Here is a 1,155-nt window from a genome sequence, read left to right as displayed (position 1 = left end):
TGGCTGCCCGAGCGAACAAAAAGACACATAAATGTAAGCATTTTTGGCATTAATAAACATTTTAACGAAAAGTAATCATTTGTTTTATGTTGCATTCAATCATGAGCTCATATTAAGGTCATGTTACTCTAAGAAATGTTTGCAAAAAATCGCTAATATTTGCTAACTAACGTCATATCATTACAGGTGAATAAATACTGATAGTCAATGTTTAATGTTCAGAAATTATTATTTCAAGACATGTAAAGCATTTTTGCTCGTTTATGTGGGCCGTCCCAAGCATGATTGCAATGTGTTCATTGTCAAACTCCAAAATCAGATTATTTTTAACATGTCATGATTATGTAGGTGTCATGTCATGATTATGTAGGTGTCATGTCATGATTATGAAGGTGTCATGTCAGTCTATGCACACCCCTTCAAGTAAAGTGTAACCCATTTATTTTACCATAGTATAATTTTAATTCTGGTTTAAGTACATTTTTCATTTAAAATTAGACAAATCTGCTATTATTTTAATCCCCAACGTGTTATTTATCAGATTAGATTTTAGTTTTAGTTTTTTTAAACTAACCAGTTTTAAATTCCAGTTGCGCAGATGGGGGACGTTGTAACACTTCATTACAAAGTGCTATTCTATGCCATTAGCGATGTAATTTACTTTAATGAATTTTAATGAGAAACAACGAGAAACAGGTGAATATATACTGATAGTCAATGTTTAATGTTCAGAAATTATTATTTCAAGACATGTAAAGCATTTTTGCTCGTTTATGTGGGCCGTCCCAAGCATGGTTGCATGTATGCATGTATGCAGATTTTTTTGTGTGATGGTAGTTGTACAGTGTGTACAGTAAAAGTCATTATGTCTATGGAGTGTCCCCGTAAACCAGATTTATATTATTACTCAAAATGATTGACCTGTGCAAAATTTACACCCATGAACATGACAGCTTTTTACATGATACATTATATTAAATGATGTTTATGAAAATATAAAAATGCAGAAAGTTTACTGTGATGGGTAGGTTTAGGGGTGATAGAGTATAAAATTAATTAATATAATGTAAATATGAATATAAAAGTTTGTAAATATGATGTAGAAACTTAAATTTTCGGTGAAACTGCATTGCAACAATTTGTTTTGTAAAAAAA

Source organism: Sinocyclocheilus anshuiensis, unplaced genomic scaffold (genome assembly GCF_001515605.1).
Source record: "Sinocyclocheilus anshuiensis isolate Anshui unplaced genomic scaffold, SAMN03320099.WGS_v1.1 scaffold1839, whole genome shotgun sequence".
NCBI lineage: Eukaryota > Metazoa > Chordata > Actinopteri > Cypriniformes > Cyprinidae > Sinocyclocheilus > Sinocyclocheilus anshuiensis.
This window is presented reverse-complemented; position numbering follows the sequence as displayed.